The sequence below is a fragment of the Canis lupus genome, chromosome 5, assembly GCF_011100685.1.
Source record: "Canis lupus familiaris isolate Mischka breed German Shepherd chromosome 5, alternate assembly UU_Cfam_GSD_1.0, whole genome shotgun sequence".
NCBI lineage: Eukaryota > Metazoa > Chordata > Mammalia > Carnivora > Canidae > Canis > Canis lupus.
This window is the reverse complement of record NC_049226.1, coordinates 31,422,612-31,441,587: the sequence shown is the minus strand read 5'-3', so window position 1 is coordinate 31,441,587 and position 18,976 is coordinate 31,422,612. Positions and strand designations below refer to the sequence as shown.

The window sequence follows — 18,976 nt, the reverse complement described above, 5'->3', positions numbered from 1 at the left end:
CTTCTGAGAGCCCAGCAAGGGCCCAGCCCGAGGATCTGCAAACTGCCTGAGCTGTTTTTCCACCTTCTTCTTCTACTTACAGCATTGTCTTCCAGATTCAAGCTGCAGCCACCAATGAAAGGCTCTTGTCTCTGTTTAGAAAAAGTCAAATACGCTTTAAAGTCTTGGGTTCAGGGACACCTAGGTAGCTCAGTCAGTTAGGCATCTGCCTTTGGCTCAGGTCATGACCCTGGGGTCCTGGGATCGAGTTCCGCATCGGGCTCCCCGCAGGGAGCCTGCTTCTCCCTCTGCCTGTGTCTCTGCCTCTCTCTGTGTATCTCAGGAATAAATAAATTTAAAAATATGTGGTTAAACTCCCCTTGCTGCACCCCTCAGCTAGCCATATTTTTAAAAAGCTCAGCAAATCTCTTGGAGCTTTTGGATCATTAAAAAACAACCTTAGGGTGACTCCATCCAGCACGGTCTGTCTGACTTCCGTGTGCCTGTGCTGGTAGGACTGGGAAGCACGACCCGTGGCCCAGCACGACATGATGTTGTGTCATCTGTGTGTGAGACGCTGTACCTGCTGGTTTGGATCGCTGGACTGATCCATTTCTTTGCAGGGACGGGGATTCTCTTCCTGTGAGTTGCCTGTGGCTCCAGGTGCTCCCCACAGCGACTCTTGAGGCAACAGCTGCCCGGTCCACATGTGTGTTCTCATGTGCCCGGTCCACATCTGTGTTCTCAGTCACACATCACCCGCTGGGCTGCAGGTGGGGATCTGCCAGCCTCGGCCAAGCATGGCGCCAAGACCAGCCCTTCCTTACTTCAGCTTAGGCCGCCTCTCCACTCTTTCCTGTCCCTTCTGGTGGTTTTTAGCCTCATTTCCTGCTGCTCTATCAATGAGCAGGAGCAGCCAATCCCTATGGCCAGACAAATGTCCAGTGGCTGCGCTGCCCCAAGAGGCAATGGGTGGTGGCTCCTTAGAGTTTCCCGTGGGGACCAGGCCAAGTGTTCCCAGAACGAGTCACCAACGTGGAGCAAAAGCAGCAAAGTGCACATCTCACTCGCTCGGGACATTTGGATTCTCCCAAAGCAGCACCCCTTGCATGCAAGGACAAGCCAAGCACCAGGTCCTGAGCCCGGGACCTCAGTATGTTCAAGTTCTGGGCTTAGTTTCTCCTCAGAATTCTGAGCAATTGCTCACTCCTGAGCCTCCTTCCTAGAAGAGATGCCTTGCCTTGCTCTGGCCTGTCCCTCATCTGACTGGCCCTGGCCTTGGTGGGGATGGGAAGCATCTGGGTTCGCTCTTTTTTTCTTTTTCACATTTTAAAAATAAAACTCATTTTCGGGGCTCCTGGGTGGCTCCGTTGATTAAGCATCCAGCTCTTGGTTTCGGCTCAGGTCATGATCTCAGGGTCAAGAGATGGAGCCCTACCTGGGCTCTGTGCTTAGCAAGGAGTCTGCTTGAGATTCTCTCCCTCTCCCTCTGCCCCTTACCCTACTTGCTCGCTTTCTCTGTCTCTCTCAAATAAATATATCAGTCATTAAAAAAGAAAACCCACCTCATTTTAGAATAATCTTTTTTTACATAAAAGTTGCAGAGGTAAACAGAGAGTTTCTGTGCCCCCTTTACCCACTTCCTCTGGTGTTATTATGTCACAGAACTAGGTGCTTTTGGTTAAAATAAGGAAAGGTGTCCTCTGCGGCCCAATGCCATGAACTCTACTAGAGACTATTTTCAGATTTCACCAGGTTTTCTAATGTTGCTCACCCCCCACCCCCGCTTTTCCCCTCCTGTCCCAGAATCCATTCCAGGGCACCACACCGTGTTTAGGAAAAGCATCTGTTTTTACCCCTGTGCCCTCAGTGTCCTACCTGAGGCTCAGCACAGAATGCTCAGTATGCAAACGAATGAATGAGGAATGAATGAGCAAGTAAATGCTAACAAAGGACAGATTGGCTGTGACTGGGATTCACGGCCACTGGGGAGCCGGGACCTCCAACTGGGGAGAGCCGCAAGCCATGAAGACAACCGGAAACCAGGGAAGTGCCAGAGCTGGCTTGTCCCCACATGTGGGGCTCATTAGGACATTTTCAGGAATCTTGCGATCCATTTGTTAAACACAGCCACCACTGAAAGTTTAATTATATAAACTCATATTAAGTAAATTGCATGAATAACAAAGGTGATATGTCCTGAGAACTCATCACTTCCTGATGATTTTGTTATGTCTTATTATCACATACGCTTTTTTTTTTTTAATGTCTATTGAATGCATATGGTGGAAATACCATACAACGAACAACGTGCCACCAATCGCATCTCTTCCCAACCGCATGTTCAGGAATATCACGTTGGTTGCTTTAAATGAGCACCCTGGTGGGAGTATTTATGCCACAGACATTGGCAGATGCTAAAATCAGGCTTTGATTCATATTATGGTTGATTGTCTAGGCTCGTGTAGGAGAAAGACATTCAGAAAATTAAACTCACTGCTTCTTCATGGCTCAAGGTTGCTGTCAGAAAACTGGTTATGTCACAAACAAAGGCAATAACGCTCCCAGGATTCAAAATTATCTTCCAACTTAGCAAGGATTTCACTGTGTCTTACTTGCTGCCATCAACAAGAACATTGACCAGTACTCAGGTCCAAGCGGCGCCTGCCAAGCAACAATTGCCAGCATGCTGTTGACTGTGTGTGCTGCTCATGGCGTCCAGTCGGGAGAAGAGGCCAGCCGGCACCCTTTTCTTGCAGGAGCTGGAGGAGGCAAGCCAGATGCTCCCCCCACCTCCCCGCTCCGGCCACCACCTGCGCCCACAGGATGAGCTGGCTGCTGCAACATTGTGTGTGGAGTTCCTTCATGGACCTTTGGGGAATAACGGCTGGTGTTTTATTCTGCTTCCTGACTCTCCTGCCTATTCCTCCTGGATCCACCTTAAATTTGGAACCTTTGCAGAATAGGGAATTCTGGGGGCACCTGGGTGGCTCAGCAGCTGAGCATCTGCTTTCAACTCAGGGAGTGATCCTGGGGTCCTGGGATCGAGTCCCGCATCGGACTCCCCTCAGGGAGCCTGGTTCTCCCTTTGCCTGTGTCTCTGCCTCTCTGTGTGTCTCTCATGAATAAGTAAAATCTTAAAAAAGAAATCCTTCCTTCCTTAAAAAAAAAAAGGGGATTCTGAAACCTGGAGCTAAGCTGCCACAGCCCCCCTTGCTGCCCCACATCCTCCCTGACCCTAGGGCCCTGCGTGAAGCTGCGGTGTGAGCTTCCTGGGGAGTCACAGCTGTTCCGGGGGCCTGGTGAGCTCCCATGCTGGCTGTCGCCAGTACTCAGGTGGGTGCATGCTTGCCTCCAAGGCCAGGATCAGGGCTGTGTGGAGCAGAGCAGTTCACCGACAATCTGCCTTCGCCATCAATCCGGGCCCAGAGACGGCTCTTCCATAGGGACAGATGGGATGACTCGTCTTAAAGGGCACCTAACTTGTCTTTCTGTGGACACCGCGTGTTCATTACCATGGTCACTATGACAGGGTGTCTGAGCGGAAGCGATGAAGTGGCTACGGGAGAGACCATGAAGAATTCTGTCCAGTGGAGCGCTCTGGGGTGGGCCGTTGTGGGTCCCTGTGATGGGCCAGCTGGGTGCTGTCCGTCAAGGGAGATGGAGTAGACACTTGGAAGTTTGCTGACACTCCGGCCCAGTGAGCAGGTTCCCCGAGTCCTCCCGATGGACTCCCTGTTGGGTTGTGTGCTGGCACCTGCCAAGGTTTCTGTGGCCCCCGCCAAGTGGGACGGTTGCTGGTTCTGAGCTGCCATGTCCAGGTCTTCCCTGGCTTGGCTGATGGGCCACATGGGAGTGAGTTGAGAGCTGAGCTGAGGGGCTGCCATCAGGCATGACCTTGGCTGCTGGTCCCCTTGCTGGTGTCTGAGCCGGCCAAGCGGGGGCACGGGTGAGGCAGTTCTTGGGAAATGGGCCCTGCACAGGACAGAAGGGGACAGGATGGGTTGGGTTCCGCCGGCCAGCAGCATCATGCCCTGGATGTGTCTCCCATTCCCTCTCATGGAGAGTGCGCTGGAAACTCCCCTGGTGCTTCCTGAGACCATCATGCGCCAAGCACTGCTGGACTGCGGGTCCTTGCCCTGTGGCTGACATGACCATGTGAGCCCATTGGGCCGAGCAGGGCTGCTGGAGGTGCCGATGGGGGTGCTGCCTCCATCCGCACCTGCCAGGCCTGCAGCCCTGCTCCATCTGGCTTCCGACCTGTGTGATTCCCTTGGTCTGGTCCCTGCTTTGGGCTTCTGGCAATATCTCCTTCCCTGGGGACTGCCAGGCTTGGTGTCTGGTGTGTGCTCTGCGCACAGACCTGCAGGGGGCGCTTCTGGGTTGCCACCAGCCCCTCCCCCCCTCCCCCCAGGCCTGCTTGGCTTTGCTGGCTGAGGACAGTCTTTTTTTTTTTTTTTTGAGGACAGTCTTTGCAACATCAAGTCCTCCCAGACCATCCTGGTGCTGCTGCCTTACGGAGCAGACTGTCTCTCCTTAGGGGGCAGACAGGGGCCCGTATGTCCCTTCCAGGCAGCTGCTTGGGGGTCCACTCCCACCCTCTTCTTCCTGTCTCATGCCTCCTCTTCTCCAGGCAAGGACAGTACAATTGCAGGACTCCAGGACGTCGTTCCGTCCTTAGGATGCCCGAGGCCGTCCAGAAGTGCAAGCCAACCGGTTGCACCCCGTGGATGGCTTCCCCCTTCCAAGCTCCTCAAGCCCCAGTAGCCTTGGACCAGAGGCCAGGAGGTCATGCTGTCTGTTTTCTCCCTTATTGCTCAAACCTACGCCTTAAATCTTGTTGCTATAATGCAAGGAGAAGCCCTTCTCCTGGGATAGCGGGTCCTGGGAGCAGGGAGAAGAGAGGACTTCCTGGCCGTGTTCCTCCTGCCCTTCCAGGTGTGAGCAGAGGCCGTGGCTCAGCTGCATGTACTGGGATGCATGCACACTCACCCCACATACGTGTACAAGGAATGGCTGCGTGGTTATGGAGGTTGACACGTCCCACGGCCTGCGGGGTGAGTCGCTGAGCTAGAGCCAGGAAAGCTGATGGTTTAGCTTCTGGCTGAGTCTGAAGGCCTGAGACCTGAGAGGAGCTGTGTGTCAGGCTGAGCCCCGATGTGAATGCAATCAAGTGGTGTGGGGCTGCGGGGTGTCTTCTCCTGCTGGGGGAGCATCAGCCTTTGCTGGTATGCTGGCTCAATGGATAGGGTGCAGGGGTGGGGGGCACCGGGGCCCAGGACGTGGTTCCCACCAGCATCTGCTTCGGGGACCTCACGCTCTGGGTCATGGGTAGTGGACAGAGGTAATGGACTCTGGGGGCCGCCCCCCAATGGCCACCGGGGCCTCTTGCCCCATCGTGCCCCTCAGCCATCCGTGGGGTCACCACTGTGGGTGTCCCTCCACCGTCCTGTGCCCTTTGCCCCACCCTGCCCTCCAGGTCTGCCTGTCCATCTCGGGGTGGTGGGGAGGCCCATCCCTGTGCCCCTCTCTATCCGCGGAGACTCTCACATCCTCAAATCCAGCTTCTGAGCCGCCTCTGCCTAAAACCCTACTGTCAGAGTGAAGTGATTGCCCGTGTCACCCCCCTCGACGTCACACAGCTCGTGTCCTCCTGATTTAATAGCCTTGACGATAGCTAGTCGAGGGCTGTGGCTGCTGCACGCGGAGCCCACTGTGGGGCAGGCGTCGAGCCCAGCTCCTGTGGGCAGCATCCCTACAGGGGCCTTCCGTGACACCCAGAAGCAGGTGTTGGGTCCCCTGTGCGCACATGAGGAAGCGGAAGATGGCAGGGAGGTTCCGAGCGATGCTCCCAGGTCACGGGGCGGGAGGTGGCTGCAATCTGATGTCCACGTGAGAGGACCTGCCTGTTTCCTGTGAGGAGGGGCTCAGCCAACGCTGGTGCCCTGGGCTGGGGCAGCGGGGAGGTGGTGGGGTCGGGGGTTTGTGGGTCTGGGTAAGTGTGGCTGCTTTTCAGAAGGTGGGAGGTGGGTAGCCCTGTGGACTGTGACCTCCCCCTGCCCCCCACCCCGTGGTGACGGCTGGGTTCCTCTCTGCCCCCTGCCCACACCCCCCCACCCCATGGCTGAGGAAGAAACCAGCCCGCTCGCACTTGCAGTGAGAAGGCTCCATCTCCTCCGACCCAGACAGCAGGGCTGTCAGCCTTGGCTTGTCACGTCTGCCCGCAGGATGGCAGTGACGCCTGCGTGGGAGGCACTGAAGCAGGGGATCCCTGAATAGATCGGGCGCCTCTCAGCCCTGAGGCTCAGTATCCCCTCTTTGGGGGGGGTGGGTGGCCTCTGAAGGGCTGGGGCAGGCTCGGGAGAGCCACACATGTGTGGACTCGCAGGGGGCCACCCCAAACTCAGTGACCAAGACAAACGATCTTCGAATGCAATATTTGGGGGCACCCGAGGGCTCCATCGATGCATTGTCTGCCTTTGGCTCAGATCACGAACCCGGGTCCTGGGATGGAGCCTCCCTGCTCCGCGGGGACCCTGCTTCTCCCTCTGCCTCTGTCTGTTGTTCCCCCTGCCTGTGCTCTCTTTCTGTGTCAAATAAATATATAAAATCTTTAAGAAAATCTTGAAAAAAAATCATGAATGCAGTATTTAAAACCGAAGTTAATGCAAAATACCCATGATGAAAAAATATCAGCATTTAAAATCCAGCAGGACCAGGAGGATGGAAAGGCCGTTCCTGACTTTGGGGGCTGCATAGCGGCAAGGTCGGATGAGCAGGCCAGCCGGCACCTCCCTCCCAGCTGAGTCCTGGGGAACGTCAGGTTCTCCTGTCTGTTTCTGCCTGAACCAGACGGACCAGACTGTGTGTCATTCCCTCCCTCCCTCCCTCAACGAGCATCTAGGTCATATTTTTCTATGCAGATAAGCGTATCAGCTGAAATTAATGACAAATACTGGGACGCCGGGGGAGCTCAGCAGGTGAGCGTCTGCCTTCGGCTCAGGTTGTGACCCTGGGGTCCTGGGATCGAGCCCCACATTGGGTTCCCCCACTCAGTGAGGAGTCTGCGTCTCCCTCCTCCCATTGCCTCTCCCCCTATTTGTGCTCTCTTTCTCTTTATTTTTTATTTTTATTTATTTATTTATTTATTTTTTTAAATTTTTATTTATTTATGATAGTCACAGAGAGAGAGAGAGAGAGGCAGAGACATAGGCAGAGGGAGAAGCAGGCTCCATGCACCGGGAGCCTGATGTGGGATTCGATCCCGGGTCTCCAGGATCGCGCCCTGGGCCAAAGGCAGGCGCCAAACCGCTGCGCCACCCAGGGATCCCTCTCTTTCTCTTTAGAATAAATAAATAAATAAATAAACATTAAAAAATCCATATTAACAAAAACATTGAACATTTGGGTTTCTTCCTCATACTGTCCTTGTCTGGTTTTGGAGGTAAGGTCACACCAGCTTTGTAAGATGAGTAGCTCAAACCCAACCCCCTGCCCCATCTCATACCCTGTGAAACAGGGTAAAGTCGGGGTTGTGTAAAGTCGGGGTTACCCATCTCCCGCGGGTTTTCTGAAGCTCACTTCCGTAGCGAGGCTCTGCTGCCTTCGAGAAGGGGAAGATGTCTGACTCCCTGTTCTATTTGTAACACATGATTGATTGGTTTGCTCAAGTTTTCTAAATCTTTCTCAGTTCTCGTCATTTAAGCTTTTCTAGAAAATTATGTTTTTATTGTTTTGAAGTTATTTATAGGAATTTTTATGTTTCTTTTTGTTTTGCTGATTTCAAGCCTTATTGTATCTTTTTTCCAGGTTGGAGCCCTGTCTGTTTCATTACTTTTTTTTCCCCCAGAGTCATGTTTTGGTTTGATCCTCTGTAATATGTTTGCCATTCCATTAATTTCTGTGGACATTTTTCTTATTTTGTTTTTTGATTTGGATATTCTTTTCCTAGATTCTCCAGGGAGGTAAGGAGCTCATTTACTTTTAATTTTTCTTTTCTTTTAAAGATTGTATTTACTTATTTGAGAGACAGGGGGTAGGGGGAGCACAGGAAAGCACAAGTAGCGGAGAGGCAGGGTAAGAGGGAGAAGCAGATTCCCTGCTGAGCAGGGAGGCTGATGCAGGACTTGATCCCAGGACCCTGAGATCATGACTTGAGTCCAAGGCAGATGCTCAACCCACTGAGCTACCCAGGTGCCCTTTTGCTTCCTTATAATCTTTACCTGGTAGTGGTTTGTGTGTGTGTATATGTCCCTTTATTTTAACTTTTCCCTGTCACTTGTAAGTGACACGCATACTTGGATTTAAAAAATCCAACCTGGGATGCCTGGGTGGCTCAGCGGTTGAGCATCTGCTTTGGCTCAGGGCGTGATCCCACATCGGGCTCTCTGCATGGGGCCTGCTTCCTCCTCTGCCTGTGTCTCTGCCTCTCTCTCTCTCTCTCCGCACCCCCCCTCCCGTGTCTCCCATAAATAAGTAAATAAAATCTTAAAAAAAAAAGTCCAACTTGATAGCCTGTTAGTCTGTAACAGGTGAATCTGATCTACTTACATTTATTTTTTGGTGATTATTGGTGTCTTATGCTTATCTTCTTAGTCTGTGTTTTTCTTGACTCTTGTTTTCTACTTTTTAGTAGTATGTTTTGTGGTTAGATTGGCAAAGTTTTCTTTCCCCCATGTCTCCCTTCTCCTGCTGGGGCAAAAATGATGCATTTTATTGCTATTCTTTTGCAACAACTTTTTTGATGTTTAGTGCTTATTTACTTTTTACTGTTAATTTTTCTAAAAAAGTCAAAGGTCTTTCATTACTATTTCTATTCTCCTTAGAGAAGACCTTGACATATTTTATCCATAAAACTCCTGTATCTTTTGTCTAACCATTATTATAATTTAGTAATTACATAATAATTAAATGGCATTATTTGGTGATCAATACACATTTTCAAAATATTTTACCAATTTCTAAGTTCCGCGTTGTTTCCTATGGGATACTCACACTCTTCCCATTTGATTTCACTTCCTTCTGGTTGACATATAATCTTTGCTAATTCTTTTGGTTAGTTTTCTTGGGTGGTAAACACTTAATTTTTTTTGTGTTTGGAACTGTCTTGATTTCACTTACGATCTTGAATGCTTGGGGATGTAAGTCTAGACCACCATTATTTTGCTCAGCCCTTTGAGGATACGACTCCATTTCTTCCCATTGTCCATTGTGACATTAAGAAGTCTGCCATCATTATGTTGTTTTATTTTTGTAGTTAATTTGCTTTTTGCTTTTTTCCTGATAGTTTTTAAAATTACATTTAATTTATTTATTTGAGAGAGAGAGAGCATGCACAAGCAGGTGGAGGAGCAGAGGGAGAGAATCTCAGACTCCTCACTGAGCATGGAGCCCAACTTGGGGCTCGGTCTCAGGGACCCCAAGGTCATGACCTGAGCCAAAATTGAGTCAGATGCTTAACTGGGTAAGCCATACAGGTGCCCCAACATTTTCTTTATTTCAGATGTTCTTTAGTTTCACTATTAGATGTGGTTTGATGGTGTATTTTATTTAGCCTTCTATATGTATTCAATTAGAGGATTCAGATTTTTCTTCACTCCTGGAAGATCTGGAGCCCTTATCTTTGAAAATTGTTTTCTGGTAATTCTGGGAGTCAGGTTAGACATGTATTTGAGCCAGAATCAAAGAGGCAACTCTTCCATAGTTTTATTTCCTTAATTCTCTGAGTTGTATTCTGAGTCACTATAACAGTGCCACTCTCCAATGTGTTCATTCTCTCTTTGACTTTGTCCTCTCGTATTTATCCCCTCTACTGAAAAAGATAACCTAAGTGCCTGCTTTGTGTTTGGCATTTCTAGCAGGCTCTTCTTTTAAAAATAGCTCTGACCTTGTTTCATTTCTGCTTGCTTTTGTTTCATAATTTCTTATGGTTATTATTCATGTTATTTCTTCCTTTATCCGTTGTGGATCCTAAAAATTCAAAGCAGTTATGTTCTGGTTGCTCTAATCCTTTTTTTTTTTTTTTAAAGATTTCATTTATTTATTCATGAGAGACACACAGAGAGAGGCAGAGACACAGGCAGAGAGAGAAGCAGGTTCCCTGTGGGGAGCCTGATGTGAGACTCAATCCCAGGACCCCAGGAACCCCGCAGCCTGAGCCAGAGGCAGACACTCAACCACTGAGCCACCCAGGCATTCCCATTGTTGGTCTGGAGTGAATTAACCTCCTGAGTATTGGCTTTGTTGGCTGTTTTTCTTAGTGCTAGACTTGCTCCCATGTTTCAGAACTTGGCTTTGTGGGATTACGTTGAGTGGGAAGCCCCTCCATCTGCTCTGCCACATGGAGACCACTTTTGTGGTCTTTTCCACTGAGGCCCTGTCCAAGGACCCAGGCTCACCATGAAGCTAAGGGGGCAGTTCTTTGAGGAGGTGGGAGAGGATGCAGATCCATCAGCTTGGCTGCTTTTCCCGGGTCCCGGCGGGAAGGCTGCACCTTCCTTCTCCCATCTTCCTACCCTTGGGACTTCAGATGGACCCCAACCTTGGACTGAGGCACAGTATAGTCTGTTTTTCACTTCGTCCTTGTCAGGGAGCCCCAGGCCAGGCCCAGCAAGTCTGCATCAAATATTTGCATCATGTGTGGCATTTGTACCCCACAGGGCAGGTCTCCCAGCCCCCTCTGCCTGGCTCCCAACACACCTACAACCCAGCCAATCCTTTCTCTATTTTTCTACAACATTGATCCAGAAAGAAATTTATCTTGCCTTTGAATTTAGCTTTGTCCTTTCTGTTCTCACTATTTATATTTTATCTATGAGTGCCATGTGTTGGGATCGGAGGGAGATTCCAGAGCATGAACTTACAGCATCTTCTTGGCTGGAGGCTCCTTTCATGAGTAAATATATATATATATTTTTATAAAATATTATTACTTGCAACCTAACATTCTAACTGAAAGAAGCACCTGTTGCATAAGACTTTATGGAAGATTACACAGGATTTTCCAGTGTAAACACTCTGCAGTGTCCAACATAGAGGAAAACCAGGTGAAAGAGGCAGCTACTGCTTTGCTTTGGCAGCCTGCCTTCCCCGTATACTTCTGCTCGCCCCGCAGAGCCTGTGTGCCAGGACCTGCCCTTGGCCCTATGCCCTTTCTCTACCAACACACTGGACTCACTTGACATCTTATCTTCTGAATCAGATGTTTCATGTTTGCTTCTTCACAATTTAACTGTTTCCCCAAACATCTAAATAATAGTTTGAAAAGCCTGCTCGACGGGGAGTCCTGAGTCACTTGTGAAGACCTGTCCGTGCTGTCACTACACGGCAGGACCTCAGGAAAATCATGAGGCGCTACACCCACCCCCGCACCAGCCAAGATGGGGGTGTCAGGGCAGATTCCCATGAGATACTGGGCGTGCAGCTTTTTGCAAACTGTAGAGGGCTGTACAAACTGAAGGTAGATCTGTTCCCATGTATTAAGTCCCATGTTATACTATTTAATGCTTACAAAGGTGCCGTGCAGAAGGACTATTTTTATTCTTATTTCAGTGACGAGGCTTAGGGCAGAGTAGCGACTTGAGGAGGAGATCACATGGATTTTCAATGCGTCGTATGAACCGGATTTGAGGATTTCTCTCCCAAATCATCACGGGCCCTGAAGAAGGGGTGAGAGGGATTCCGGGAGGATGTTTGCTCTGATTCAGGGTCTGAGGACGGGTGGCTTTGGAGGGGGCCCTTGTTGCCGGGTGGCGTGGAGCTGGCGATGGCTGGTGCGGCTCTGAGTCATGCTGGCAGTGCGTGCTCCCCCTGGTTCTCCCGCATTGCTATGGAAACCCAGCCTGAGCCATTCTCGCTGTGATGGGCCTTTTCTGTGTGTTTTTCCTCCTGGCTTCAAAGCTTACAAATCACTCTTTCCTCTGTGGAGATCAGGTGATCCTCCCGGGCCCTGTCTGGGCAGGTGACTGACAAGTCAATTTGGTCAGACAATTGTTTGGGCTGATTTTCCCATTGAACTGTGCTCCTTCTCGGGCTTCTGGTAACGGTTTGGGCAGGGAGGTGGGTGGCGCTGAAGGAGGGTGGATTGGGAAGGCCAGGAGGGGACCTGGGAGAGCCGAGCGGGGCAGGGAGGAGGTGGGGAGAACCTAAAACTCCAGGTCTGAGGCAGGGAGCTTGGGCTCAACCGCTGAGCCCCCCAGGTGCCTCAAGGGTCAGTTTTGTCTCCATGCTAATAAGTCCCTTCTCAGGTGAAACCATTCAGATGGCAGATTCTGTTGTTTGCAACTGGCCCAACGTGCCCAGAGGATAGTGGCCTGTTACCGAATGCAGCAGGTTCACCACTTGGCAAGCAACAAGCCAGCGGACACCTGTTTGTTGTGGGAAGCAAGGGGCTTTTATTACGTGTGACCAGTAAGGGGACAAGGAAACTCAGGTGCACAGAATTGTCTCTCCAGCGGCCTGGTGAGCTTGGTTACATTGAGCTACTTCCAGCGGGCTGGAGGTGCTGTTCTCTGCGGGCGTCACCTGAGGGTTTCTGCTTCTGCCCTTAGCTGGAAAGCTCTGTAAGCAAACCTCAATGAGGGAGGTTAAGGCGAGGTTCCAAATTTTCCACTGCAGCATAGGACATGGCTGCTGCCCTCAGTATGGCTGTACTCTTGCTGCACTGACAGAGGAAGAAGCCATGGCTGGAGGGGAGGATGTCACATGCCTGAGGCCACGCTGACACTTCTGCTCCTCCCGCCCTAGTGTCCGGCGTCCTCTGTCCACTCAGGCCTGGCCAGGAACTGAGGGCTGAGCTGATATGTTGTAGCCTGGGAGTAGCTCCCGGGAGCTTTGCCTAGAGAGAGAGAGAAGCCCAGCTTGTGTGCTGGACTTTCTGGGGCCTATGTGACCATGACCTTCATTTTGCCGTGGGATGGATGCGCTGACTGTCCTGCTTAGCTTAGTGGCCCCTCTGCCCCTCCCCGCAGGACTGCATAAGGTTCAATCCCAGACCGGGGAAGGCAGAGGTGAGGCTGTGCAGGTGTTGTTACCAGCTAAGCACTGTGCGAATGGCTTTGTCCACAGCATCCCATCAATTTCCTTAACAACCATACAAGGTAGGTTTAGTTTTCATTTTGGTTTAGTTTCCATCTTACAGACGAGTAAACTGAGGAACAGAGCAGCTCAGATCCTCAAGCTAGTGAGCAGTGATGGAGCTGGGAGTCTGAACCAAGAGATTGCTCCCTGAGCCGCATGCATGTGCCCGATTCCGCAAGCTCCACTCACTTATGGACGCTTTGGCTCTGCTGTGGCTTCCTGGCCAGTGCGGCTCCACCCAGAACTCCTGCTCAAGGTGGGACCCAGGGGTGCGGGGCTGAGGAGATGGCACCCAAGGAGGCCCCGTTGCTTGCTGGTGACAGTCTCAGCCTCGCGGGTCCCCAGACTCCTGGGTCCCTGGAGTTGGGGTCCAGGCTCCTGGTGCCTGTTTCTCTCCAAGCAGGTGGCATTGCCTGTTGGCGCCGTCGGCCCTCCCTGGGCTGAATGAGCTCCCGGCCGCGGCTGCTGTTGGTCCGGGGGGCTCTGACGCTGGGATTCCCAGCAGCACACCCCCTGGCCCTAGACTGGTAGCACGGAAAGCTCTGGCGGAGAGTGATACCTTCCCAGAAAGGAAAACATTTCTTGTTTTCTTCCAGTAAATCAAGGCTAGGAGGTGCATTTGTTCAATGGGCTCTGCCCACAGCTAATCCAATCTGGTGAGTGACCAGGGGCGGGGGTAGATGCCAACCCCACATTTCTGAGTGCAGGGCCCGGGCAGCGGCGCATGTGAGTATGTGAGCAGAAGCCATACCTGGGGGCCAGCACACGGCCCTCGCATGGTGGCATGCGCAAACACGCTCACTTGTCCATGCAGACACTCGCGCACAAGCACGCACATGATCTGAATTTCCGTCACATGGCACTCTGTCTGTCTGCAGGCCTGTTGGAACCACTGACCCGCCCACATGCTAGATGAGTCTGTCAGGAAGGGGAAGCATCCTGACCTAAGGATGAGGAGAGCAGGATAAGGATGTCCGTGTGCAAATTCCCAGAGCCTGTGAATGAGTGGCCTTTGGTGGCAAAGGAGACTTTTTTTTTTTTTTTTTTGACGTGATAACATTTAGGATTTCAAAGTGAGATGATCCTGGATTATCCAGATCTGCCCAATGTCACAACCACAGAGTTGCTGTGTTGGAAAGGAGATGGTGAGTCAGATGCAGGGGCTGAGTGACATGCTTCAATGAGGGCGCGAGGGGCTGTGAGCCCTCTCGGAGGGGGAGTGGGGTAAAGATCTCTTCGAAATGGACAGGAGCACAGCTCTCCTGACCCCTGATTTCATAGCCTTAAGATTCATCTGACTGGGGCCACCTGGGTGGCTCAGTGGTTGAACGTCCACCTTTGGCTTAGGCCGTGACCCCAGGGTCCTGGGATGAGCCCCAGAGAGACAAGATCTGGTCATGGGAAAGGGTCTCTGCGTAGGGCTAACATCACGCTGGGGACCCCAGGGAGACAGTTCACCAGTGTTTCAGTGTTTCAGGGTGCTGGGATCCTAGGTGCAAAGACAGGGGCTCAGGTGTTAGGGGTCAAATTCGGGGACCAGGGAGAGGCTGTGTTTGGGGAAAAAGCAGAGGAAGGGCAATTCGACGGAGGTCGCAGGTGCCGAGCTATGTGTGCCCATCCTCAGTTGTCCTCATCTGTCAAAGGGAGGTCCTGCTAGGCAGGGATCCCCAGAGGGGCAGAGCAACGGGACATGTCTAGGGATAGATTTGGACGTGTATGCAGTCGTTTAATTACTAAATCATTTATGGTGAAGAGTAGGCTCACAGAGAGAGGAGCTCCCTGTGCAAGGGGATGAGACAGGTGCAGGGGTAAATTCCTCTGTCCTCCGCCTTCTGTTCTGTTCAGGCCTCAGTGGGCTGGAAGGAGGCCTGTCCCCACTGGGGTAGTGGGGGGGGCAACGTACTTTGCTCAGTCTACCAGCTCAGATGCTAGGCCCACCCTGGGAAGCACCCCCTACGGGGGCACTTGGGTACCTGGACAGGTGGCACCGTCCCCCGTAGCCTCTGTCCAGAGGTCCTGGATGGACGGAAGTCATGGGGGTCGGGGTGGAGGCTGCAGGCTCGACCCAGTCCACAGATGACATTTGACTTATACGGGGGTTTTTAGGAACATTTAGAGCCACACCTCAAAATCATCAGATTTCTTTTTTTTAATTTTAAGATTTTATTTATTTATTCATGAGAGACACACAGAGAGAGGGAGGCAGAGACACAGGCAGAGGGAGAAGCAGGCTCCCTATGGGGACCCCGATGTGAGACTCAATCCTGGGACCCTGGGGTCACACCCTGAGCCAAAGGCAGATGCTCAACCGCTGAGCCCTGAGGCCCCCAAATCATCAGATCTCACATATAAATCTGAAGTCGGGACTTACCATAAAATAAGGTGATGTGGCCAACGTTGGACCTGCATTCTTGCCTGTTTCAGAGCCTCTGGGGCAATTCCGAGATCATCCCGGGGGAGACAGACCCTGCAGCTGCCGAGGTGGGGCCACTGTCACCCCAAAGGGGAAGCACAGGGCTTTTAGAGCTAGTTTGGGGAAGCATCCCCTTGCCACCGCCCTGGGAACGCATCTGAGTCCCCAGCTTCCTGCAGCATCTGTGCTCCGGGCGCAGCTTGACAAGTGCTGAGTGCAGTGGGATTCTCAGCCACATTGATCCTGACACTAAAGTCCTATTAATGTAGTCGGAGAAGACAATTGCTTTCTTGGCAGCCACTTGTGGCGGATACTCACCCGGGCGTGCCGGTCAGGGCGGGCCACTCCCTCCAGGCTCCCTTGTCTGCGTGTCAGACACCCCGCCCCCCCAGCAGATGCCTGGGGACCTCAGGGATTGCGTGTGTGCCTCCTGTGCCCTCTGGTCCTCCTGGGAGGACCCAAGACCACGGTGGATGGGGAGGGGTGGTGGGACCCCCGTCAAGGGCTAAGCGTGGGCTGCCCCTCTGCAGACTCCTCTGAGCTTCCTTCCCCAGCACATCCTGAGCTCCCTTGGCTACCCTCCTTGAATTCTGGGCTCTCCCTCCTCAGACTTACTCAGATGGACATGGTTTTGGTTCAGACCCCCAACTGGGGCAGCAAGGCCCCTTTAGCCTTGCTCCAGGGGGTTTGTGGCTGGCCAGTGCCCCTCCCATCCCAGCAGCTGGCCCATCCCAGCGCCTATTGTTACATTGCTGACATCTCTGAGCATTCTATCCTCGGAGCCACGACTCTTGTCCTCTCACCACCAGCTCTCCCCGGACTGCAGACCCCATCCTACCTGCAGGCTCTGCTCTGTCCACCCATTTTCCAACTGGACGCTTCTCCCTGCACCTGACTGCGGTAGCTGCTCAGACTCCTCCAGGCGCTCATCACTGATCTGGGTTCCGTACACTTGACAGTTTGTTTCCTCTCATCTTCCCCAGCCCGGCGCTCGGCAGCTTCACCCACCTCTGTCCCTGCTCTGGCCACACCACTCTATTTGTAGGATCCCTGGTCTCTTGGAAACTCGGACTTCTGCACACGTTACTGCCTTAACTATAACCTGTTCCTACACCACCCCTTCCTCTGGGCACCGTGCCTTTCTTTGCCCGTGTGGACGCTCCTGCCTCCCCGCTGCAACCCCTGGCTGGGCTCCTCAGCCCCATGCTACTGGGAGACTGCACCTGCCAATCATCCTGATTGGTGCCGACAGCTTCCTGAGATGCCTGTCTTCTGCACTGGGCTGTGAACGCCATTGGGTTGGGACCACGTCTGTCCTGTTCCCACCATCTCCCTGCCCCTGAGACACCTGGATCACAACAAAGGCTCTGCGTGTCTGTGTGTGTGTGTGTTTTAAAGATTTTATTTATTTATTCCTGAGACACACAGAGAAAGGTAGAGACACAGGCAGAGAGAGAAGCAGGCTCCCTGCAGGGAGCCCAATGTGGGACTTGATCCCAGGACCCCGGGGTCACAAGCTGAACCAAAAGCAGATGCTCAACCACTGAGCCGCCCAGGCATCCTTCCACGTGTCTCTGTTAAATCAACAGTGAATGGACGACAATGAGGACGATGCAGAGCGGAGACCCTACACCTGTAAATAGAGACCCTCCTCTACATTGATCCCAAATCATCTTTAACAGATGCTCTCTCTGGGTGGGATGAGGGGCAGGTTGCAGGACCTTCCAGGAGCACGTCCCCATCCTGTCCAGACAGAGGCCACGGGGGAGGTGCCAGCTGTCTCGCTGACCCCAGGGACACTCCCGTTCGCCCGCAGGGCAAATGAGCTGGATCGCGGTAATGAACGTCGGGAAGAACTGGAATCCCAGAGCCCCGCCAGGTTCCTCCCTCCCTTCCCAGACATAACTGACCTGTAACATTGTATTAGCATAAGGTGCACAACGTAACGATCTGTGACCTGGTTAGCCCAGCCCAGCCACCTGGTGTGGCTTGCACACATTTTATTTTTCTTACGAGGAGAACTTCTAAGGCTTACTTCCTGAACACCTTTCAAATATGCAATATTTTTTTTAAAAAAGATTTTATTTATTTATTCATGAGAGACACACAGAGAGAAGCAGAGACACAGGCAGAGGGAGAAGCAGGTTCCCTGCAGGGAGCCCGATGTGGGACTCGATTCCTGCCCTCCTTCATCCGACCACCCCACTGCCAGTCAGCTCTCTGCATCTCCACTCAGCTTCCCCCACGACGGTGCCATCCCACCTGAAAGGTGAGTAGGGATCAGGCCCAGCTCACATCCGTGAGGTGGACTAACCAGTGGCATCAAGAAGGCAGAGATTGAGCCCTGGCCTTCATTCTGCCCTGTGCAGCTGTGCGATGTGGGGCAAGTTTCTCACCCTCTTTGGGCTCCTGAGCTGTGTCGCCTGACCTGCAGTCCTGTTGTAAGGACTCATCTCTCATGACTCTGGGGCCCGTTAGGGGCAGGGACTGGGCTTCTCTATGTGGGGCTGCCCTTTGCTCGGCACGTGGCCTGGCACATCAACAATAGCCCGAAAACATGGCGTTGAACCGAAGAGCAGCTTGCACACGTCCCAGACGCTGCCTTTCATGTGTCGGGATGCGAGGTGGGCAGTGAAATCCGCTCTACCGGCACTAACTGGACAATTGCCTCGTGTCACCAATGTGTATTGTTATGTCCTTTGTGGTAATGAGTCTTTTTTTTTTTTAAGATTTTATTTATTCATTCATGAGAGAGAGAGATAGAGAGAGAGAGAGTGAGAGGCAGAGCCACAAGCAGAGGGAGAAGCAGGCTCCCTGTGGGGAGCCCCATGCAGAACTCGATCCCAGGACCCTGGGGTCACGCCCTGAGCTGAATGCTGATGCTCCACCGCTGAGCCACCCAGGCGCCCCCAGAATCCACGTTGGGAAGAGCTCAGGGCCGTGCCTGCCCCACACTCGGACACAGGGGTAGGTGAAGGGGACCCAGGACCAGGCGGCACCTTGGCAAGGACGCTCCTTCCATGGGTCCCGTGTTCTGCACCCGGCAACGTCACCGCGTCACCGCTTGGCCCTTCAGAAGGAAGTCCCTTTGCCCAGATGAGGAACTGGGGCTTGGGGGCAGTCGGGCTGGGCCTAGGGGAGCCCAGGGCCCACATTCTTTGCCCGTGTGGATCCTGCCTCCTGAGGATCCGTGACTTGTGGATGGGGAGGGTGGTTTGGGCTCTAGGGCATGTCCACAGGAGGCCAGCCTAGAGCTCCTGGGGGCCGGCCAGCCACTCAGAGGCACTTGCACCCCCCACTTCCTCCTCCTTCCTTGGCCGGAATGGATGGAGTCCAGCGTGGTGGCTGAAGGACAGCACTTTAGATGCTCTGTCCTCTGTGAAGCTGATAAGTGGCTGTGAGGTGCTCCAGCCACCTGCCCCCGCAGTGCTCCAGGGGTGGCCCTGCCCCGCACCAAGCTCTGCTCCCTCCCCTTCCTCCTCCTCCCTGTGGCAGAGGACCAACTGT

At 52.7% G+C, this 18,976-nt stretch overlaps 1 long non-coding RNA gene across 1 annotated transcript; it reads right to left on the bottom strand.

Moving 5' to 3' along the window:
• Positions 1–1,475: 1,475 nt before the first annotated feature.
• Positions 1,476–16,535, bottom strand: LOC119872009. Its single transcript, XR_005358863.1, has 3 exons — positions 16,308–16,535; positions 15,428–15,546; positions 1,476–3,954 (listed from the first exon to the last, which is right to left on the bottom strand). It is a non-coding gene; the product is annotated as an uncharacterized LOC119872009 (long non-coding RNA).
• Between the last annotated feature and the right edge of the window lie 2,441 nt (positions 16,536–18,976).